The following is a 24,252-nucleotide window of genomic DNA, read 5'->3' on the forward strand; positions in this document are numbered from 1 at the left end:
GTCCTATTCCAGAAAAGATTTTTCAGGACAGCTTATTACCACATAGCATATCTACACACAACATGTGTATCAAAATAGCACCTCCACCTGATGGGATGCTTTTAAGGCCACCCAGGACCAGGGCTGGAGGCCCCCTATTTCAAAATAGCCCCCGTTCCCGAGCTGTACAGCCTCCATTCTGCAGTAACTATTTCAGGAATAGGTGCCATTCCTCGTAAAATAAAGTTTACAGAAATTGAAATAAGCCATCTGCTGCCCCATGTTAAAATTATTTCGAAATAGAGGTTTTGCTGGGTAGACGCTTGTAAAATTATTTCAGCATAATGTCTGCTCTTCTGTAATAATTTGCTATGTAGACACACCCTTAGGCTACAGCTATACTAGAGTTGTCAACAGATGTCACTATGGCTGTGTCTACACTTGCATCCTCTTTTGAAAGCATCTTCGAAAGAGCAGTGTCTACACTGGTTTTCTTCTTTTGAAAGAAGCTATTTCAAAATAAGAATATGCAAATAAGGTATCAGATATGCAAATCTGCACCTCATTGGCATTTTCAATTTCCCTCATATGCATACCTCTCTCAAAAGAGGAATGCAAACATAGAGACAGCCTATGTCAGAAGAGATTTTCCCCACAAAACATCTGTCAAAGTGGAGCCACACACAAAAGCCAATCAGAGGCCCAAACCCATGCCCCCCTCCCCAGGCTTAACCCCTCTCAACCTCAACCCACCCTCACCCCCCCGGCTTAACCCCCCTCAACCCCAACCCCAGCTCGTCTCAGCCTTCACCTCAGCTTTCCTGGGCGCCAAGAGCTGCCACCTCTTCAGTTAGCCCCTAGCGCCATGGGGGGTGTCGACGCTCCCGCCCTGTATCCCCCTAGTGCCCTGCCTAGCGCCGGACCCCTCCCCGCCTCTTGTGCCGGTTAACGGTCGAGCCCTTTCCCCACCCGGAGCTCCAGGCCGCCGCCCACGGGCGTGACTTAAGCTCTCAGCGGAGGCTGCAAACGCGGCCCCGCACCCCCTGCCCCCCTCCCTCCTTTGTTCGGCCGGCTCCGCCCCCTCCCGGCGCGGCCGGCTCATTGGACAGCGGCGCCGCCCGTCTGGGCCGGCTCTGGCACGTGTGAATGATACTCCCCAAGCTCGCCACGGCTGCCTCCTCCCTTTCCCCGGCCCGGAGCGGAGCTGCTCCCTGCCCGCCCTCTCCCCATTGTTGCTCCGGGGCTCGGTGCGGCGAATCGCGGCCGGACAAGGCTGGAGGTAGGATCGGTCTCGGCGGCTGAAACTCGCGCGGCTCGGCCCCTTTCCCGGCGCCCTGCTTGTGAACCTCCCCAGCCGCTGCCACGCTGGGCTCGGCCCGGGGGCTCTGGCAGGAGAAAGGGGCTCTGGCTGATCCGGCGGATAGCTCCTGCAAACAGACGGGCTGCAAGGTCTCTGGAAGGCGCCCAGCACGGAGACAAAAAGGCTCTGTGTTTTGCACGTGGAAAAAGCTGTAATGGAGCCAGAGCATCAGGCAGCCGCGGGTCGGCCGGTTAATGTCCCCCCCTCCACCCCCTTGCACGGTCTCTGGGTTGGCTTTTTCCCCCGTCTCTTCTCCGGCGCTGTTACATGATGCAACCCTTGCGTAGGGGTTGAAATAGCAAAAATCTGGGTTGAGCGCTTCACAGGCTCGGCCATCTGGTTGTGATCCTTGTGCCTCCAGTCTCCAGCGCAAGGCACTAGCCTGTCTGACTGGCTGCCCCGGCTCGGAGCGGCGGCTGCTGTGCGCGGCAGAGGCTTTCATTATCCCCCACACCACCACCTTTGGGGACAAAGGGAAGGCTTCCACCCTGATTTTGCCACTTCAGCCCGTCTCAGCTCGGGGGAGGATTGCATCATGTTCCAGTGCTGGAGTCCGCCAGGGTGAAGGCAAAAAGCCCCCTCTTTCCAGACCTATCCCCGCTGGCCTGCCCAAGAGATGACCCCCTCCCTTGTGTTTCCTGTTTAACGGAGAGGTTACAACTGAAAAAGCAGCCGTGTGATTGGTAGACAGATGTTCAGTTCACAGCGACGTAATTTGATTTCTTCCACTGGGTTTTTTTTCCTTCAGTTTTTACTTTGGGGTTCTATTTGGTGGATAGGTGACATTTTAGCCTGCTGGAAAATGAGGCAGGAGAGAGAGAGGTGTTAGGGGCCAGGGAAACTGAGCATATTCTCTTGTTTCTGCAGAGTCCAAATGATTCCAGTAAGCTTCATTGATCTTGAGAAAGAAAGGGAGTCACCTGCTTGGAGGGCAGAATGAGGAATAGGGTAAACGCTTTCATATCTGGAACTCTCCAATAACGGGCATTTTAGCCTTAAGTACATTTTAGTTATGTTTTCCATAAGTACAGTATAGTGAAAGTAAATGCAAATTGGTACAGGATAAGTTTACAGTGTACAATACTACTGTTGTTGGTAAATAAAGTACTCTGCATATATTTTGTTTTTTTTTTCTTAATATATAATCTTGGTTTTTGTTAGTGTTGTGCATTGCTAGGTATACCTCTCTATTATCCAGAATATTTGAATATCCAGCAACCCAATCCTGGAGCTGCCAGATATGAAAGAGTTTACTGTATGTGTGTCTCAGAGGAGCATTTTCCTGTGTAGTTGTTAGGGATGGAAAAAGACTTAGTTTTTCTAGTCTTGTTTTATTAGTGTTTATTCCTCACACTTACTAGACTTTTAGGCTACGTCTACACGTGCCCCAAACTTCGAAATGGCCATTTTGAAGTTTACTAATGAAGCGCTGAAATGCATATTCAGCGCTTCATTAGCATGCGGGCTGCTGCGGCGCTTCGAAATTGACGCGCCTTGCCGCCGCGCGGTGCGTCCAGACGGGGCTCCTTTTCGAAAGGACGCCGCCTACTTCGAAGTCCCCTTATTCCCTTATTCCTACTTCAAAGTAGGTGGCGTCCTTTCGAAAAGGAGCCCAGTCTGGACGCGCCGCGCGGCGGCAAGGCGCGTCAATTTCGAAGCGCCGCGGCAGCCCGCATGCTAATGAAGCGCTGAATATGCATTTCAGCGCTTCATTAGTAAACTTCGAAATGGCCATTTGCATGGCCATTTCAAAGTTTGGGGCATGTGTAGACACGGCCTTAGTTAGTTTTTCTTATTTGGACTGTGGAAGATAGTTTCAAGAAAGATCAGAATATGGAATAATGAAGCAGATCCTGCATGCAGAGAGATCCCTTCAAAAACATTGGGCTGTGAACTTGTGGGCATCCCAACCTCACATCTTCTGTACATTTCTGTTGATTTCACTCTTTGTTTTTCTCCATAGGCGAAAACTATTCTGACATGGGTCACCTCTACTGTTTATGATGTTTTTCACAAGTGGAGAACCCCTCTCTTCAATGTATAGGTTTATGGTACTATCCAGCTACTGTTGTAGACAGCAACTTCTCTGAGATACTGGAAAGGGTGCCTAGGGAAATGTGAAGTGAATTTTTCTATGTCATGTCTACATAGGAATGACAGATGGGGAAAGGTCTCAGCTGGTTTGGCAGCTGCTAGTTTGCCTGGGATACTCAGCAGTGGAGGAGGAGTACTTCACCCATCTATCCTCCATTAGGTATTCTTCAGCCATCTCCTATGCTTTCTAGTGGTCTTCAAGGAAGAATAGTCTCAAAGGGTAGCTATGTTAGTCTGTAGCTTCAGAAATAATAAAAAGACCAGTTGTACCTTAGTTACTAACACATTTAGTAGGTTTTACTCACAAAAGCTAGTGATCTAATACATTTTTGAGCTCTAAGGACTTCTTGTTGTTAATTCAGGAGAAAGCTGCACAAATACCTTATTTCCATAAACAATTTCCTTTCTATTTTGGAAGAAAATGACAGTGGAATAGGAGAAAGTCTGTGGCATTGGACACGAGGTGGTGGCAGTCATGGGTTACCATGTGATTATCAGAAGTAGCCAGGAAAATCTTGAACTGGATTCTGAAAAGAAAAGAAGCGTACACTTTCCTTTCTTTTTGTGAAAATACCCATGGATTTTAATGACAGTCCTGTACATTGGAATAGTGAGCACTTAGTTCCCATCAGTCAACTACAAGCCTCTAGGAAACAGTATCAGCATTATTTTGAGCACTACAATGGAATCTTAGCTGCTAGGGTTTGGGAAAATCACATGGGTCAGAACTGTTCCAAATATGTTTATTGTAACCTCTTGAAAGGAAGAGCGTGTGATCACCAGCTAGTGTTGCAGTGTCCAGTACATTTGCCACTCACCACATGTGGTGATCAGGAGATCACAGTATGGTAATTCTGGGCTCTGGAGCCACATGCGGCTCTTGGAGCCTTTAAAGCCGCACACGTGAGTGTCCTCTACTGCTTTGCACATGCGCCTCACCACTTGGTGGGACAAACGTGTGGTGGCTGTGGCTTGGGCCCCAAATTAGGCCCCATCGTGACTCCTGAGGCAGTGGCTCTGGTGAGTTGCCACATTCCACTGGGGCTGGGGTTCCTGGCTCCGGGGGATGGGGAGGGCATTGTTAAAGTGAGTGGGGGAGCTGGGGTGCCTGGCTCTGGGGGAGGACATTTATGTAGAGCAGGGAGGGGACTGGGGGTGCTTGGTTTTGGGGGAGGGAGAAGGCATTGGTAAAGGGGGGGGGCTGTGGGGTGCTTGGCTCTGGGAGATAGGGGGCATTGTTGGGGGGGCTGAAGGTGCCTGGCTGGGGGGGGCATTGTTAGAGTGGGGGGTGGGGGCTGTCGCAAATACAGAAGAATGACAACCATAAGTGTGGCAATCCTTCAATTACTATTGGACACCACTGAACTAATGCATGGAAAAGAGGAGCTTCAACAGAGCATTCAGTGATGATGTTTTAAAACCTTACAGGAAGTATTTTTTGTTTTTGTTTAGTAGCAAACATAAATACCGTACTTATATTTAATCTGCATAGTCCTCCATGTACTTTTGAAGTCCTTTATCGGAAGGAACTAGTGGGGGGAGCTTTTAGACAGAAGATAACTGTTCGTTTTTTTCTTTGGAGGGACTTTTTCCAGGAAGTATGCACCTGTCAAGAATTCCACCAAGGCTTTTTCAAATTCAGGAGAATGTCTGACCTTTAAAAAGAGAGAGATCTTGTTTATTTATCTTTAAGAAACTGTCACTGAAAGCAAAAAGAGCCAAATTCCCCACTGTTACACACCTTCACAGTCCTACTGAGTGCAGTAGAGTATACCAGTAAAATTTAAATGGTCTTCTAAACCTATCATCTGTGAGCTTAAAATAAGCTAAAGGTGGGAAAAGTTTCCAGGGAAGGGTCTTTGGCTGTAGGAAGTAAGTAGATTGTGGTTGCATCTTCAGAAGATGATTCTGTTTGTTGTTCCTTTTCAGTGGTATAAGAAAAATCAATTCTAAGGTCAGAACATGAATCATCTTGTCACTGCTATTCATCAGAGCTTCCCTGACACTGAGTACCCTAGTGCAGAGTTGCTATTTCAGTGCTCATTAGTTTATATGGAGAGCTTCTGGCTTAATTTCTGGAACTTATCTAAAACTTTCAACAGAAGAACACATGAATGGCCATACTGGGTCAGACCAAAGGTCCATCTAGCCCAGCATCCTGTCTTCTGACTGGCCAATGCCAGAAGCCCCAGAGGGAGTGAACAGAAGAGGTAATCACTGAATGATCCCCACTCCTGTCAGCCATTTCTAGCCTCTGACAAATAGGGTAGAGACACCATTCCCACCTATTCTAGCTGCTAAGTATTGATTGAACCTCCATGACTTGACTTAGTTTTTTTGAAACCTGATAATGTCTTGGTGTTTACAACATCATCTGTCGAAGAGTTCCACAGTGGCTATGCTCTGTGTGAAGAAAAACTTCCTTTTGCTTGTTTTAAACTGGCTACCTATTAATTTAATTTGTTGACCCCTAGTTCTTATGTGAACAAGTAAATAACTTTTCCTTATTCACTTTCTCCATACCTGTCCATGATTTTATAGACCTTGATCATATCCCCACAACTTAGTCTCCTTTTTTTCTAAGATGAAAAGTCCCAGTTTTTTTAATCTTGCTTCATATTGCACCAGTGTCAAACCTCTAATTTTTTGGTGCCTTTTTCTGAACCTTTTCCAGTGTCAGTATTTTTTTTAAGATAAGGTACTGTACGTGGTATTCAAGATGTGGGCATACCATGGATTTATATAGAGGCAATAAGTTAGTCTTAGTCTTATTCTCTCTCCTTTTCAAAAATTATTCCTAACTGCATAGCCCTCCATATACTTTAGAAATCCTTTATCATAGAGAACTAGTGGAGGAGTTTCTAGACAGAAGATACTGAATTGTCCACAAAGTCTCCCAACATCTTTCTCTTGAGTGGTAATGGCTAAATAGTAGCCATAATTTTGTATTATAGGTGGGGTTATTTTTTCCAATGTGCATTACTTTGTATTTATCAACATTAAAATTTATTTGCCATTTTGGCTACGTCTACACGTGCAGCCAACATCGAAATAGTCTATTTCGATGAATAACGTCTACACGTCCTCCAGGGCCGGCAACGTCGATGTTCAACTTCGACGTTGCTCAGCCCAACATCGAAATAGGCGCAGCGAGGGAATGTCTACACGTCAGAGTAGCACACATCGAAATAGGGATGCCAGGCACAGCTGCAGACAGGGTCACAGGGCGGACTCAACAGCCAGCCGCTCCCTTAAAGGGCCCCTCCCAGACACAGTTGCACTAAACAACACAAGATACACAGAGCTGACAACTGGTTGCAGACCCTGTGCCTGCAGCATAGATCCCCAGCTGCCGCAGAAGCAGCCAGAAGCCCTGGGCTAAGGGCTGCTGCCCGCGGTGACCATAGAGCCCCGCAGGGGCTGGAGAGAGAGTATCTCTCAACCCCCCAGCTGATGGCCGCCATGGAGGACCCAGCAATTTCGACGTTGCGGGACGCGGATCGTCTACACGGTCCCTACTTCGACGTTGAACGTCGAAGTAGGGCGCTATTCCTATCTCCTCATGAGGTTAGCGACTTCGACGTCTCGCCGCCTAACGTCGAAGTTAACTTCGAAATAGCGCCTGACGCGTGTAGACGCGACAGGCGCTATTTCGAAGTTGGTGCCGCTACTTTGAAGTAGCGTGCACGTGTAGACGCAGCTTTTATTGCCCAATCACTGAGTTTTGTGAGATGTTTTTTGAAGCTCTGCTTTGTTCTTACCTATAGTGAACAGGTTATAATTATCTGCAAATTTTGCCACCTCACTCTTTACCCTTTTCTCCAGATCATTTATAAATACTGTATGGTGAGTAGTATTTCATTTCAAATACCTTCATCAAGGGGAATATGGTTAACCAGGCATCCTCTCGGTTAACCACATTGATCAAAGCTGTTTCCTTTGTTGTGGAAATGCTGTGAGGGGGAAGGGACATATTTTTATATTTATCTAAAAAGATCATCTAGCCTGATACACATAAGTCTGTGAAAATTGCCCGCTTTTTCTTCAAATTTGCAAATGATCAGGCACATGTAGTTCATGGGGTTTTTTTTTTTTTGTTCTTTATAGCATTCTAAATTTTTTTATTGGCAGCCTATTCAAAAGATTGAGCCATGTTTTCTATCTAGTAGATAGACCAGTTGCTTGCCTCATAATAACCACTTGCTGTGGATGTATATCTGTGTTTCCACTTAGTTAACACCATGTCAATTGATTGTTCACCAGGAACACAGAAACGGACAGGCTAATGTACTTCTGTAGGTAACGTTCTTAAGTTTTCCGAAGAAATGTACATTTTGAGACCTAACGCAAATTACGTGAAAAACAGGGCTGGGCTTAGATTCTGTAAAAATACTGTGAACACTGAAACAGAAGTTGTGTGCCTCCAAAAATGTAACTTTGAGAAATATACCTATTTCAACTTTTGTCCATTGATGTGCTCTTGAGAATTTAGGAAGAGTTCCTGTAGTTTTATGGAATATAAGGCTGGCCTTACAGAGGATTCGCGGCCTCTAAATGAGTCTTAGAAAAGTCTGAGATCTTTCATTTATGTCTTAAAATGCATATTTACCAGATGAGAGCATTGCAATCAAAGAGAAAAATAATATAAACACTTACTTTTCTGCCTCAAAGTGGTTCATGTTCTACCTTTGGTTGGAGTGGCATGATTTCCTGTAAAAGTGGCCTGACTTGTGTATGATTCTTTCAGGAATGCTTATCCAAACAGGGTAGGAAATAATCAGATATAAGCACAGAGTGGGTCAAATCTTCCTTCAGATGTCGCTGTGTTGCCAAGAGCAGAACATCTTTTAAAGCATGCATGATGTAGTAAGGTCTGATCCTGCAAGCTGATGAACAACCTCAGTTCTCATTGAAGACTGCTCCATTCATTGTGGAAGAGGCCCTGGGCGGATATGCTGGGATATGGGGCACACTAATCAACCTCTTTCCTGGACTGCACTAGAAAATTACATCATTTTAAGTACGCCATTCAGGGCAGTGAAAAATCCCCACCCCCTCAGCAGTTAAACCACCCTAACCCTTCACTGTAGATTGCACTAGGTCAACAGAAGCATTCTTCCATTTAGGGATGCTAAAGTTTAACCAGATAATCAGTAAGCCTCACTCTAAATGGACGAGGTTTACTGGTTACAGTTGTTCCATCCCCATGGGGCCATTGTGGGTGGGGTCATTCCAGCTGGGCCTGGAACTGGGGAAGGGGGCGGCTGAGGAGCCCACTCCTGCCTAGCTGCTCCAGGGGTGGGTCACTGTGGACTGGGACTACTTTGGTTACACTGGAGCACCCTCTACTTGCAGCAGCCGCACAACGGGCAGGGACGTTCCAGTCAGGCTGGAGCACCCCTGGCACATGGTGGGCAGGAGTGCTCCAGAGCAGCCCTTCTCCATGGCAGGGGGAGGGACTCGGGGGGGTGTGGTGGTGGTGCTCGAGCACAGCTGGTGTAGAACAGCCTCCTCAGTCATCCCCGCACCCGTTTAATTAGTTAGCCGGTTAAACCTAGCGTTTAACCAGTTAACTAATTAAATGGGATTTTATATCTGCTAGGGCCTCTTGTGCACAGGGATTACCTACTCCGACAGGATTGTCTGCACTGAAACACTAAAGTGGTGCAGCTGTAGGATTTTAAGCATAGACAAGCCTTCTGTTGCATATTTTTGCTGCTTTGCTATCAAGGTAAGTAGGGAAAAAAAGTGACTGTAAAGGATTGTTTTTGGCTTTCCTTTAAAATGGCTTTGCTGTGAGAGGTAGATGGAGTCTGCTTGCCAGTGTAAATGACAAGAATGAATACAAACTGACTTTTAAAAACCACCTCTTATAAAAACAAGAAAAGTTTATCTGCTTATTTTTTAAAAAGTAAGAAGCAATAAATAAAAAATGTACCACTCATTTCATTATAAGTTCTGAGACAGTTCTGGGATTTCTGTTTTCTGATGGGCTGTTGCCTTGGACGTATCTTTGCCAGGACATGCTTTAGAAGTGAGTTGACGGTTCATTTTGGTTCAGGGTAAATGCAGATAATCTCTACACTTGTGCCAAAAGTTTTATAGGCACTAAATGCTGAACTAAAAAATCCCATCATTCACCAGTAATAAGCATCAAAAGTCAGTGCACTAGTGATTTCAGCTTAATATGTATAGTCCCTGATATCTCAAAGCCTGGGTATTTAATTCCTCAGCTGGTGAATGCAGCATTTTTTGCAAGTGAACTAATTGCAGCGAACTGGAGTAATTATATATTATTCATTAGGGAACTGTCATTGTATCATGGCTGTGAATCCCTGAAGCCTCTATGCTTTCCCCAATCATATCTAAACATTTCTAGAACACAAGAACTTGCTGTCATTCCACTTGACTGGCTGATCAATCTTCTGGTTCATTCAGTACATTTTAGTAGCCATTGCTTTAGTTCATCAGAAACTTGGGCTGTGGCCACACTTGGCCAAAACTTTGAAATGGCCATGCAAATGGCCATTTCAAAGATTACTAATGAGGCGCTGAATTGAATATTCAGCGCCTCATTAGCATTAGGACACTTCCGGCCACAGCACTTCAAAAGCACTGCTTTTGAAAGCATGAGGCTCGGTGCGGTTACGTGGGGGTCCTTTTTGAAAGGACCCTGCCCATTTCAAAATCCCCCTTATTCCCCTCCGCGGAGAGGAATAAGGGGATTTTGAAAGGAGCGGGGTCCTTTCTAAAAGGACCTCTGTGTAGCCTCACCGAGCCGCATGCTTTGGAAAGCGGCGCTTTTGAAGTGCTGCGGCTGGAAGCGTCCTAATGCTAATGAGGCACTGAATATTCAATTTAGCACCTTATTAGTAATCTTTGCTAATTTGGTTGGCCATTTCAAAGTTTTGGCCAAGTGTGGCCACATCCTTGGTGTATTTCATACTTCCATAGTAACAAAACTAGCACTGTGATCTTTAATGGAATATTCATAATTGCTTGTCCATGGGAAAAAAAGGAGAAGCTAAAAGCTACTTAATGGGTCACATTCTTGTTAAGCTAACAAATAATAATAAGGCCTTTAAACTTAAGTATTAGGAATGATTTGTTTGCCCAATAAAAAGTCTAATTACCTGGTTGGTTTAATTTTTAAGAGATGAATTACAGATGTAAGAGCAATTTGGAGTCTCAACTGGTATTTGAGTTATGTTCTCTTATCATGGTAATGCCATTCTTCTAAAAGGGGAGTGGAAAAAGTTATGAGGGAGAGTATAATTTGCATTGTTACTAGCAGTAGCATATGTGGTTAAATTGCTTAGGCATGTCTTATCAAGATCAGCTACAAACTGGGAATTAAGGAGTGGCCTTCATAGAATTTAACAGCAGTCATCAATCAGATACAGCACAAAGCTTTATCACATCTTTGTGGCTCACAGGCCACATGCTGTCTAGTCTGTGGAGAGAAACAAAGGGAACTACTGTAGGCTTTAAATTAAACAAAACAAACAAGGGTGAGGTTTTCCCATCTGTGCCAACTTCATTGACAAATTTTGATTTGTACATTGTGCTGCTGATCTGCTCTAATAAAATTAAACTGTTTTAAATCCAGTGTGACAGACCCGCACTTAACAAATTTATAAAATAAAATTATAAATTGCAATTTTATTGATGATTCAGTCTCAAAGCTTTCAGTGCAACTTTTGCCTCCACAGTCAACACGGCTCAATCCTGTCTGCAAGCGGAGTTCTATTTTATTAAGAAGAGATCAGAGTGATTTGTTTATTTTCAAATATTTGCTGCAAATACAGGTTGAACCTCTTTCATCCAGCTCCCTTGGGACCTGACCAGTGCCAGATGAGAGAATTTCCTGGATGATGGGAGCTCAATATTTTCTGGCAGATTACCAACACTTGCACTGCTCACTGGGCTCTTAGAAGACATTTAGGGGTAAATTACAGCTAAATTACAGAACAGAACACTATATCAGGGGTATCATATCTGAGTTAGTCTGTATCTTCAAAAACAACAAGAAGTCCTGTGGCACCTCATAGACTAACGGATATTTTGGAGCATAAGCTTTCGTGGGCAAAGACCCACTTTGTCAGATGCACAGAACATTGAGAGCCAGGACTGGTAGCTGTAAACGAACTTTATGGGACCACAGAAACTTGAGCACACCCATGATAAGTGGTTGTCCGACTAAATAAAATCGTGCTGCATTACAGAGTTGGATGGGCGAGAGAGTTCTGGATGAGAGAGGTTGAACCTGTACAAGTGGTGCAGCGTAAATTAAAGTTGTTGGACTGCACTTGCTTTTAAATGATTTCATGCATTTTTTGCCTGAGATTAGAATTTGTGAATTGGTGTTTTAATTTACAGGGTGGGGTGCGGATGGTTATTGCTTTAGCAAATGTATCTGTGGTGGTGTGGCTGGGAGGAAGTTGATGGAGTTCTGAGAGCATGGAACTAGAAACAAATGTTGCAGTATTTCGTTCAGCATTGGTGACAACTGCATGAACAGATTTACAGTGGTTTGTCTGGAGGAGATGTAGAGAAGATGATCCATCAGTGAGGTCCACTGCCTAGGAATTGTATACATTATAATTAAAGGGCTTGGTAGCTCACCTTGGACTACTGCCCTGCAGTACTCCCTCTCCTGCACTCTTCTCTATGCAAACATTCTTTATTCTTAGCACATTTGAACTCTTCCCTCATTTAGGGCCTGCTATGGGTGGCTGAGAAATTAATTTCAATATAATTAAGATTTTCATTCCTCTTTTTCTTAAGACCTCTGAGGGTTTCATGGCAGGGTTCCTTTGACATTCGGAAGGAAAGAAGAAACCCTGATCAGGTAGCCCAGAGCAAAATCTGTGGTTGACACTAGTTACTGAAGGCTCTTTCTTTGTGGTCCAAGCCTCCTGTTTTGCTCCAGAGCCAACAAAGCTTAGATGGCACTGACAGACAGGTTTCTAGTGCCTGTATCAAGATATTACTGTATCTCACCTAACAGAAATAGGATTATCATCTCTGAGTTCCTTTACTTCTCCGAACCTGCTCTCCCCAGTCTATTTAAAAAGTTGCCACAAAGATTTACCCTCTTCCCTGCTCAGTCTAAATTCCTTTCTTCAGTTTTCTTGCTAGCTTCCTCTTGCCTTCTGCATAAAGTGCAAGCTTTTTGTCTTCAGTCTCACTGTTTAGCGCAATTGACAGACTGTCCATTACCTCTCTTCTTCCTTCTAGGCAGAATCTTAGGAAAAGTAAGACATTTTCTTGTAAGATGAGAGCACGGGAGGCAAATACGTCAAACAAAATTGCAGTATCTAATTTCATCTTCCTGTTAGAGAAGTTCTACTTGGATAGTCCTTCATCCACACCATGTGCTTAGAATGAAGAGCATTAAAAAAGCAGTGAAATTCTCTCTGGATCAGGGACTGATAGGTGGATAACAGGTCCTTCAGAAGAAACCCTAACAGCTTGACCAGAGATGGAAGCTCATGGTGTAATTTTTGTTGTAAGCTTAGAAACCATGGAAATCCAACCTTAAATATCTTCATGGAGCTACTGGACAATAGTCAGTGTAAATAATGTTGAGGTAGTTGGGTTGGACCCTACCTGCATATACAAAACAACCAGATTTCGTGTTTTGCTGTTAGTGTTGTTGTTGAAAAATATTTGACATTCATGCTCTTATCTAAAATGGAAGAAAAAATACAGTTGGGAAGGTACAACATTTCCCATTTGGAAAACAAACAAAAGCAAAACCCGAAACAAATGCACAAATCAACCAACTAACTAAATAAATCCAAACAAACAAAACAAATTCCTTTGCCGAAGGGAAAAAACAATCCCATCTGGTGAAGAGTTTGCTCACATGACTCGTCAGACTTTTCAGAAGTTCATGGTACTGCTTGCATACTTATGTGTTTTGCTGCATCAGGGTGCTAGCCTTGTCTTCTCCTGCATCCCTTGCATCATGTCTAGACTAGGAAAATAGACTGTGTTTTAAAATGAATTCACTGGTTGTGGTCAGCCCTAGGTTAGCCTCTCTCCTAGGCTGTGTCTACACATGCCCCAAACTTCGAAATGGCCATGCAAATGGCCATTTCGAAGTTTACTAATGAAGCGCTGAAATGCATATTCAGCGCTTCATTAGCATGCGGGTGGCAGCCGCGCTTTGAAATTGACGCTCCTTGCCGCCGCGCGGCGCGTCCAGACGGGGCTCCTTTTCGAAAGGACGCCGCCTACTTCGAAGTCCCCTTATTCTCATGAGCTCACAGGAATAAGGGGACTTCGAAGTAGGCGGCGTCCTTTTGAAAAGGAGCCCCGTCTGGATGCGCCACGCGGCGGCAAGGAGCGTCAATTTCGAAGCGCAGCTGCCGCCCGCATGCTAATGAAGCGCTGAATATGCATTTCAGCGCTTCATTAGTAAACTTCGAAATGGCCATTTGCATGGCCATTTCGAAGTTTGAGGCACGTGTAGACGTAGCCCTCGAGGCTAGCTAGCATATTTTAAAATGCATATTTTTTCTAGATTAAGTTAATTTTCTCCTTTCTGTGCAATTCCATTATCCTTCTCTCTTTCTGCCCGCTTCTTGGAACAGTTATGCTCCCTTCTTAGCTTCTATGATGTTGCTCAGCTTTGGCTTTCTGAATACTATTAGATGCTGGGCTGGTTTTAGAAGAGTGACATTTTTTGAACTTCTCATACAAAAACAGGCCAGTGTGTTTTGTTTTTTTTTTGAGAGAGGCATTCCTATCCTTATCTCCGGGGGAGTTGATGAAGGAGTGGGAAGAAGACAATTTCTTGAGCTGTGGCTTCAGTGCTAGTGGTGAGATAGGCGTTCTTTTCTTGCAAGGATGTGGCTTTTTTTCTGAAGGAGATTGTTCAGGGCTGACTCCCCCAGATAGAGGCAGAAATTGGTGCTGTTTTGTAATTTTTTTTAAAAGAAATATTATTTACTGTCTGTGCCCATACTCTGGAATGGGGCCGTGTCTCCTTTCTGCAGAGGCCTGCTCTAGGGCTTGCTTGCCCGAGTAGACTGGGTTTTAGACAGAAATGACGCTGAGCCACACCCAGAGTCAGCCAGGGAACTGTGTGGTTTCTTGAAGACTATAGGGATAGCAGAGTCTGGAGGTGTTCTCATGCCACTGTTAGGCACCACTCCTGGCCAAAGGCTGCTACCAGTTGCTTTGGTTTTACACTGTGGAATCTTGTGAGACTGCATTTATTCAATTTTCCAAGTCTCCCATGCACTTTTCTAGCCATTGTTGTTATGTTTCTGTTAGCATACAGTCGCAGAATACTAGAACTGGAAGGGACCTCAAGAGATCACCAAATCTAATCCCCTGCTCTCACAGGATGTGTCCCCCTCACTCTGCCTGTGCTTCCTATTGAGGCTTTAAGGTACAAAGTGTTGTCAGACAAGAATTTCACCCAGATATTTGGTGTGTTTTGAGAATATTGTTGGGAGGACTAGACCTTGTATGAGTCCCTGTGACAGTGATGGGATGTAGGGAAGGTCCAAATCTAGCTGTTCTGCCAGCAGTACATTCAGGCTGCTGCACAAGTCTGTATTATATGTATACATCATGATGGAAGTGTCCTGGAATGGACCTTCATGGAGCTTCATGATCCCCTCAGTGTAAGGAATGTAGTGCAAATGCACGAGACCCTCAGGGAGAGGATCAGTTTCTGAGGTGCTTTCAGGAGGAGAAAGTGCAAGGAATTGTGGTTTGAGCCCTCTTCACTCAGATGCATAATACTTATGCTCCTGTGAGTGGAGCTCTGTGTGGATATGAAGTTGGTATCCAGAGCTGCAAAAAATGATCTGTAGATATCCTCATCAACATCTGCAGGTGTGGATAGCCACGGATAAAGTGGATATCTGTGAATTTTCAGGACTCTACTCATGAGGGCTGTCTTTGTTTTGTCTTTTTCGTTTTAGTTTGAGAAAAAAAAAAAAAGACTTTGGACTGCCAGCAGATTCAGTGTCTCTGGCTGCCAGGTGGTCATCCGATGATTGATTCTGCCACAACCAGGAAAGAAATGGTTGCCTTTTACAAGGTCTATACTTGCCTGAAATGCTGGTGCCAGATGAGCTGTACCAGGGATTACTCCATCTGAGTGGCAAGGGGAAGCAGCATTTGGCTGTCCCTCTTTTCTTACAGGAGCCCTGTTGCAGTGCGTGCAGACAAGGGTACCTTGTGACTTACAAAACCAAAGACCCGCTTCTTGTCTCTGTTCGTACATTCCTATTCGCCATGTTTTTGAATCATGATCCAGACAGCTTTTTAATCTGGGTGTGGGGTTTATTTCAGTGGGCTAGGAAAGCTTTTGGTAGAGTTGACCATGGTTCTCTCTTTAAAATGTGAGACACGCCTGAGATTGGCCCACTCTATGCTCTGTGTGTGTGTGTGTGTGTGTGTGTGTGTGTGTGTGTGTGTGTGTGTGTGTTTTCTTTTGTTTTTAATCATACCATAGAGGAGTTAATGTTTGAAGATTAATGGAGGTCTTAGTTGAGACATCTGTCAGGCATGTCATCTCTCTGAGATGTTGTATGCCTGGAGTTGTTCTTGCACTTCCTAAGGCAGGGGTAGGCAATAATTTTTGCAGTGGGGGCTTTGTGTAAGGGATGGGGTGCTGCAGGGTTTCTTGGCTCTGGGAAGCTGTTTGGGTGAAGGAGGCAATTGTGACTTAGGGCAGGGGGCTGGGGTGTAAGAGGGGTGCAAGTGTTTGGATTGTGACCTGAGGCAGGGAACTGGGGTGTAGGATCTGTGAGGGAGCGTATGGGTGCAGGAGGAGTGGCAGAGTTTAAGGGTTATGTGGAATGGGTGGGCAGAAAGTCCAAGGGAGGTAGCAGCTGGGGTGCCAGAGGCAGGCTCTGGTTTGGAGACTAATCTGCATAACTTCTGACCAGAAGCCCTGCAGGGCCCTCAGACAGGCTGCCTGCCTGGTGTAGCCACAGACACTCAAAACTGGGGCCTATTTCTTGTAGCTTTCTACTCCAAATGCCAGAGTGGAAGTGGAGGCTTACATGCTGCTCCCGCCTCCCCCCCCCCCCCCCCCCCGCAGCAAAATCTGAGCTCCTATTGGTTGGACACCAGAAGCTGGCCGATGTGACTTAAGGTATTTTTGCAAGGGGAAGGGAGCAGCATGTGAAACATCCCTCACGCTCTCTGTCTGGAGCAGCTTCAGGGAGCAACTGGCTGGTCTGTGCCTGAGGCTGTCCGTGGTCAGATCCAGTGACTTGTCAGGCTGTATCTTTCCCACCCCTGTCCTATGGCCATGCCTATACTCGCAAGTGTATAGAGGCATAGCTGTGTCACTTATTGGGTGGGTGGGTGTTGTCACTTTGTGCTGACATTGAGTGGTAGTGAAGACATGGCCTTAGAAGCTGACCGACCAGCCTCTCTCTGCTAGGAGTGCTGGATGCTTCTCCAGTTTGTCTATCACTCGCTACCATTGACATAGCAACGAAGGGTCCTGTGGCACTTTATAGGCTAACAGAAGAGTTGAGCATGAGCTTTCATGAGCACAGACTCACTTCATTAGATGCTGCAGGGCCAGGTGTAAATAAGCCAGAGCAAGGCTGGGGATAACAAGGTTAGCTCAGTCAGGAAGGGTGAGGCTTACTACCAGCAGTTGATCTGGAGGTGTGAACACCAAGGGAGGGGAAGCTGCTTTTGTATTTAGCCAGCCGTTCACAGTCTTTGTTTAAGCTTGAGCTGAGGGTGTCGAATTTGCAGATGATCTGCAAATTTGACACCCTCAGCTCAGGCTTAAACAAAGACTGTGAACGGCTGGCTAAATACAAAAGCAGCTTCCCCTCCCTTGGTGTTCACACCTCCAGATCAACTGCTGGTAGTAAGCCTCACCCTTGCTGACTGAGCTAACCTTGTTATCCCCACCCTTGCTCTGGCTTATTTATACCTGGCCCTGCAGATTTCCAAGACCAGCATCTGATGAAGTGAGTCTGTGCTCACGAAAGCTCATGCTCAAAACTTTTCTGTTGTCTATAAGGTGCCACAGGATCCTTCGTTGCTGTTACAGATCCAGACCAACACGGCTACCCCTCCGATACTTGATACCATTGACATGTTCGTTCTTATCACCTCTGAGGATGTCATGTGGACATTTTGTATCTTTTTGTCAGCATATGGGCAGGTATCCTTTGCCCAAATCAAATGGGGTGAGAACAATTCAATCTTAATGGGGTTTTGCCCCACCAGTTGCAGCAAGGCACTTATCAGATTGAAATGTTGGGTATTTTTGTTTGGTTGGTTTTGTTTATTGTAGGGGGACATGGGAACAATGTCTGTTAAAGAGCTGGGAGGGATCTCAGAAGAAGGTGCAGAGTTGCCTGTAGAAATAATGACAGCTCCTTCCTGGAGTTTCTTTTCAGAGATGGGTTTTGGTTGCCAGCAAGCTCATGGCCTCAATATTGTGGCACCAGGTGGTGTATCTGGAATCTCCCGAGGGCTCCTGGATTGGATTCAGAGGAACATCAACTTTTTTTTTAAAGTTACCAGTGGTTGGGCCCTGCTTTGCTGCTCTTTCCTTTAGATGAGAGGAGCTGGTGGATCATGGACCTGCTCAACAGGGTGTTGGCTTTCTGCCTTAAGTCTTTTCAGCAGCCGCTTTATTCTGACTTCTCCTGGATGGGAGACCCATTCTTTCTGCCTCTGAAATTTTTGGGGGATGGGCTTTTGCATTCTCTTGTTTCCAATTGGTTGGAGAGTCTGGACTCTCCCTTTCTGTAACAGCCTTTCAATGCTTGGTGACTTCTGTGAAATGCTCAGCCAGACCAGGCATTTTTCAGTGTGTTGGAGGAGCCATTTTTTTAACCATTCTTTTTCCTTTCGAAGCTCTCTCTGCCAGGATTCTGCTTTCAGCTGTTACTCAAAAAGTGTTGACTGAGCTGTCCTACCTTATTGCTCCTGGCTGATCAGGCTAGAAGCATGTGGTGGCTGTTCTGGAGCTCAGTCGGTGCATATATTGGACAAGGCCCTCTCTGAATTCCAGGCAATGGTCCTTTAGCAGGACGCGGTGTCTTCCATTTGGGAGTCTGTGTTTCCTTCACTGGTTGCCTTTCCTTCTGTGTATGTGATTCAAATGCACTGAGGCAGGTTGTTGTCCTAGAAGGGTCTAGTGGTTGCATTGTTTGCTCCCATGTGCAAGAAGGAGCTCAGTGGTATTTGAGCAAAGGTGTGATGTTACCCACTCTCACTGATCTCCATGACACATCCTGGAGGATGCATTTGACCCTGTGTAACTCTGTGGCTACAACCACTGGTGTGGATGCTTTAAGCCAAGGGTCTGCAACCAAAATAGTGAGAAGAGGAGTTTTTTCAAATTCAATTGTAAAATCAATGCTTAAGAGCCGTGATGCATGTGAATACGAGACAGTCCTTAATAAATAACGTCAAACCAGACTTTTTGTCACCCCTATTTTTAGAACAACACACACAATGGTTTGTACCAGTTAGAAAGTTGTTACACCCATCTCCTAGCTTTACCTGCCTCAGCCCCCAAATCCAACCCCTTATCCCCAGACTTTATCCCCCATCCTGAAAACCTGCCCTCCATCCCCAGGATTAACTCCTCTCAGCCCCAAATGCCCCCCCATACCACAGTTTAACCTTTCTCAGTCCCAAACCACCCCCCAATCCACAGTCTTAACCCCTGTCAGCCCCAAACCACCCGTCATCCCCAGGATTAACCTGCCTCAGCCAGTGAGCTCCTCCATGGCTCCTCTCCCCTATCCCTTTCTCAGCGCAGCTCCAGCAGGGGCAGGCTTGGCCACCCCTCTCCCCAGCCCTCCTGTTCTCTTCCCCCACCTGCAGCGTGGATGGCTCCCTGCCCTGCTGCACTGAACTAATGGAACTCAATTTAGTTGGTGTAATGTCCAGATCTCTTTCACCTCCCTGCTGGCCATAAAACCAATTCAGTTGAGCTCTGTTATTTCAGTTGCAGCAGGGCAGGGAGCCTCAGGAGGAGTCAGCGGTGGCAGCACCTAGAGCCGCAAGTGAATCCGTAAAGAGCCACATATTGCCAACCCCTTCTGTAAGTCAAAGGTGGGAAGTATCCTGCTGGCTTAGTTACATCAGCCCCTAGTAACTCCTGCCCACATAGCACAGTCCACACTCACGCCTAGGTCAGTGTAACTTACGTCACTCTGGAGAGTGGCTTATTCACACCTTTGAGTGACATAACTTATACCAACATCAGTGGTGGTGTGTACTTAGTCCATGTCCTTGGTCTAGAGAACTCTGTAGAAACTTCCTCTTTCAACGTGCTCCGATGACTTACAGTGGAGTGGACAGCATTGTAGCAACCAATCACTCTGTCAGCCATGTGATGTCAGAGGTGCCTGTTCAGTACCCCTTTTTCTTGCCCTCGGTTTTAGTGTTTCATTTTTTTCCCTCTATTGCCTCCATTTGATCCGTCCTGTAGAATTTTTTCAACAGCCTGTTCACAGCTTGGAACTGGTTATCTCCAGTTTCCTGTTTATTCTTGGAGTGAGATGCAGCACTCGTGTGTGTGGAGTATTTCCTGTGGTCCAGATTTTTACTGCTCAGTCCAGACTAGCTGTTTTGTAATCTCACAGTGGTGGGGAAGAGGGATATGATGTGATGGGGTGCCATTGTGGATACCGAGGGTCACCTTGCTGCTGATTGACTACACTTTTTATAAACTGACTTGTTATCTAGACACTTTTGGGCTGACCTTGGCGTGTTGCCAGGTTCATCTAAATGCTGTGGATGGTAATTGCCTTGGTGACCCAGGTGTGATGGTTGCTTAAGATTTGTTTATTTTTGTTTAAACGTTTCTCTTTGTACATGGTCATGCACAATGTTTACATGACCTTATGTTGAATAAACATGATTATCGTGACATGCCTCTCTTTTCAAAATCTACCGTGAAAATAAAAGTAGTATAGGACAACTTTGTAAAAAGAAGCTCTTTGCGCCACATAGGCAGAACTGCAGGTATGGATGGGAGGTCAGAGTTACTGTATAATCCACACAGAGAATGGGGGCAGTCTGCTTTCCAAATGGAAGAGGACCAAACTAGCAGTAAAAATGCTATTTTCAAACTACTAAATGAATGCTAAAACAACACACAAGGCTGTAAAACTGTGGATTTGCCAGCGGTTACTCAAGATATGTTCTTCTATGCACTTTTTAAGTGGATAATAATGCTGTGGTAACATTGTTACACTATTGTAACATTTAGTATTTATGTTTTTGGTTTGTGCCTCTTGTGAGGATTTCAGGGGTCAACTTTGACCCCCTAAAAGCATTGTTTTGCACGTGTGCAAAATGAAACCCTGGAAGAGGGTCCATCTTCCATGGTAGTGTGGCTGTAGCCTACGTGTTTTAGACATGGCATTAGAAGAACACTGATCTTCTTATGATGGGCCTAGTCCTACCCTGAGTCTTTCCATTCACTTTAATGGTTGCAAGATCAGGCCTGGTGAATAAACTCATGTAAAACTCTGAAATGGGGCTGTGAGTATATCTCTGAACTCCAGCTGAGAAAACCCTGGCATGATTTTTTTTTTTTTTTTAATCTCCTTGGTTAACATTATTTTGTGAATCTTGGCTGCTGACTATCAACCTTTGAGGATTATTAGACTCTTTGCGTCCAAGAACCCAATTATCTTCTGCTTTTTTATCAGATCACAATAAAATAATTATGTCATGAAATTAAAATCCTAACAGTACTGGTTAGGCTCCACATGTTGGATGATTAAATGTTTGGTTTTCATAAAGTTACATGTTCTTTGATTGAAGAATGTGAGCCACATCCCATCCAACTGTAGGTTTCTGTAAATATCCGTGCTAGGATTTAAGATTATTACACTGTAATAATAGTATTTGGGAAGGAAATTTAACACCTAATTCTGTATAATCTTGGCAGTGTTGCATGCTCGCGCTCACTTACACATTTGTTCTGAGAATCTTTCAAGAAACGTATCATTCAAGGGAAGAAACACAGTACTTAATGTGTCAGTGTTTGTTTTGCTCATTGTTACCATGGGATTCTCTTGTTATCGAGGAACTTTATAGTGAGGTCAGATTAATATAGATCTCTGAGCTCCAGTGTTAAGTACTCCAAAAATGGTCTTTAAAAATGGATTGCAACTCATAGCTTTGCAGGCACATTTCCTTATGGACATATGCCTGTCCATATGTATGCACAAATATAGCAGCATGACAGTTCACAACATGACATGAGTGGAAACAATTTTCCTTGACAGATTTTATGTAATTTGATAAGAGTTTTCAGAAGCACTTACCATTGTCCTTACCTGGGTCCTATTGAGGTCACTATGCTTTGGGAGCCCCACCTTCACCCCCAATACATATTCTTCTATGGCTATGTCTACACTAGCCCCAAGTCCCCTTAGTCCTGTGAGCAGATGGGAATAAGGGGACTTGGAAGTAGGTGGGGTCCTTTCGAAAAGGAGCCCCGTCGGGATGAGCCGCGCGGCGGCAAGCCGCATCAATTTCGAAGTGCCGTGGCTGCCCACATGCTAATGAGGCGCTGAATATGTATTTTAGCGCTTCATTAGTAAACTTCGAAATGGCCATTTACATGGCCATTTTGAAGTTTGGGGCTAGTGTAGACACAGCCTATATGTGAGTGGTTGGTCTTAGGCAAAGGCAAAAGTAGCAAATGGCCCCTGTGCATGGTCCCCATGCCTTAAAGCTAGCATGCACACATGACTGAATTGTGTCCAGAATTACCTTTGCAACGCCCCTCGTCACATCTGTTGATCAGCACTCTGTTTGACATGTAGCTGGCCTCCATACATATTAGCTGGGTCTGCTGTAGCTTTGCATATAAGAGGTGGCTAATACTCTTTTACTGGGTCTACACTTGCCCCCAACTTCAATGTGGGCATGGTAGTCAGGTTGATGGCAGATTACTAATGAAGTGCTGCAGTGAATATGCAGCACTTCATTAAGCTAATTCTCCCCCCTGGCAATTTCAAAGTGTCAAACTTCAAAGTAGCGCAGGCACTTGGAAGTGCCCCCTGCTACGCGTATGCTGGCACTTCAAAGTTTGACATTTTGCAGTTGCCACGGGGGAGAATTAGCCTAATGAAGTGCTGCATATTCACTGCAGCGCTTCATTACTGATCTCCCATCAACCTGATTACCCTGCTCCCTTCGAAGTTGGGGGCTAGTGTAGACAAACCCTTTGTGAGTCTGTAGTATGAGACAGTGTGGGGAGATGAAGCTGGAGCAGAATCAGAACGTCATCTTACCAAGCAAATTGTGAGACAGATACTAGTCCTTGGCTGTGTCTACACTACAAAAATAACTTTGAAGTAAGCAACTTCGAAGTCGGGCACTACTCCATTCCAGGGAATAGATTAGGGGCTTTGAAGTAAGGGACAATGTGTGTAGACTCTCTGTTGGCTACTTCGAATTAGTGCCTAACTTTGAAGTTAACTTCAAAGTTAGTTCCGAGTGTAGATGCATCCCTTCTGACTAACATTTGGAAGCTTATTTGCATCTAGGGGAAGTTGTAATTTTGCTTTAATCTATAAACCCCGTAGGCTACGTCTACACTACAGCAGTCCTTCTAAAGAAGTTCTTCCGGAAGATCTCTTCTGAACAAACTTTCAAAAGATTGTGTCCACATGCAAAAAAGCGGATCAAAAAGAAGATCTGCTCTTTTGATAGAGAGCATCCACACAGCCCCTGCTCTCTTGAAAGTGACGGGACTCTCTTGACGGACAGGTTATTAATATGGGTATCTAAATGAGTCCCTGAATAAAGAGGGCTTGAACTTCCTGTTCACAGGCCCCAGGACCCGAACCAGAACCCTGCTGCAACCCCAAGACAGGAGAGTGCCACCCCGCTTCGCTCTGGTCCCCACTAAGGCCTCCTGGAAGGAAGTGGCTGGCAGAGACAATGAGACCAGGACAAGGGTTAAAGTTAAAACAAAGTAACTAAAATTTTTATTTGAGGAACACCATCAAATTTAAAATGTATCAACTCTAAATGGCTAACTTATAAACTTACAATAAACATTGTGTCCTTGCTGATTCCTGACAGTTGTCTTTAGGTTTTATTTTACCGGAAGGCAAAAAGGTAAAATAGGATAGTGAGTATGGGTAAGTATGATCAGGAATAAGGGGTTTTAGATCCCCACTGTTCCCTTTAGAAAGGAGGGGTGAGGTTGCTCGCCTCACCCCCTACCGGGGGCAGGGTGCTAGCCTACCCCAAGGGGTTAGGGCTAGGAGGCTGTCAGGGCTGTCCCTCTTCTGCGGGGCGGGGCCCGCTACTCCAGTAAGCCTAACTAGAGGATACCTGGGAGGCAGTAGGCTCTTCCTCAGGTTCCTTAGGGTGAACAGCGATTGGGGAGGCAGGGTGGCTATGCCTACACCTGCAATATTTATCTATAGCTATATATAGAGATGGGTTAGGTAAGAGGGGGGAGGAAGGTCAAGCCTTTGCCTTATTAGAAACAATGATTGATTACACTACTGCTATAATAAACGCTAACAATACTGTATAAATGAATAATGACAACAATATAAGCTATTAATTAAATGTGGTTTTAAAATAGTCAAAGTAATATCCCAGCCTCGGCTTTCATGCCCGGCCTCAGGGGTCAGGCCCCCAGGTACTTCCCCTCTCCCATCAGGGAGGGTGAACAATGGAGGAGCAACCCCCCGCTCCCTCACAGAGGGTCCCGGTGTCCCAGGCTAGTGTCCCGTTTAGTGTTAGAGGGTAGAGTTTACGTGTCAAGTCCGGTAGTAGTAGTCACAATCAGGTAAGTCGAGGTCCAATCCGGTGGA

At 45.2% G+C, this 24,252-nt stretch overlaps 1 protein-coding gene across 3 annotated transcripts in view; it reads left to right on the forward strand.

The window, feature by feature from the left end:
- Window positions 1-1,183: 1,183 nt before the first annotated feature.
- Window positions 1,184-24,252, forward strand: part of AFAP1 (actin filament associated protein 1) — a 196,308-nt gene continuing 173,239 nt past the window's right edge. For 2 of the 3 annotated variants that reach the window (XM_074992439.1, XM_074992437.1), the window contains exon 1: window positions 1,184-1,258. The gene's annotated coding sequence lies outside the window, so the exon portion shown is untranslated. The remainder of the gene's footprint in view (window positions 1,259-24,252) is intronic. The other variant, XM_074992438.1, reaches the window with a different exon arrangement.

This window comes from Carettochelys insculpta, chromosome 4 (assembly GCF_033958435.1).
Source record: "Carettochelys insculpta isolate YL-2023 chromosome 4, ASM3395843v1, whole genome shotgun sequence".
Lineage (NCBI taxonomy): Eukaryota > Metazoa > Chordata > Testudines > Carettochelyidae > Carettochelys > Carettochelys insculpta.